Consider the following 204-nt stretch of genomic DNA (forward strand, 5'->3'; position numbering starts at 1 on the left):
GTCATTGTTAGTATTAAGAGTGATCATGGAGGAGAATTCGAATGAGAGGATTTTGAAAATTTTTGTAATGAAAAGGAGATATATGACAACTTCTCTGCACCAAGAACACCCCAACAAAATGGAGTTGTAGAAAGAAAAAATAAAACTTTAAAAGAAATGACTAGAACCATGCTTTGTGAAACAATCTATCCAAATACTTGTGGG

Source organism: Theobroma umbraticum, unplaced genomic scaffold, assembly GCF_002168275.2.
Source record: "Theobroma umbraticum cultivar Fairchild unplaced genomic scaffold, ASM216827v3 scaffold_4.1, whole genome shotgun sequence".
NCBI lineage: Eukaryota > Viridiplantae > Streptophyta > Magnoliopsida > Malvales > Malvaceae > Theobroma > Theobroma umbraticum.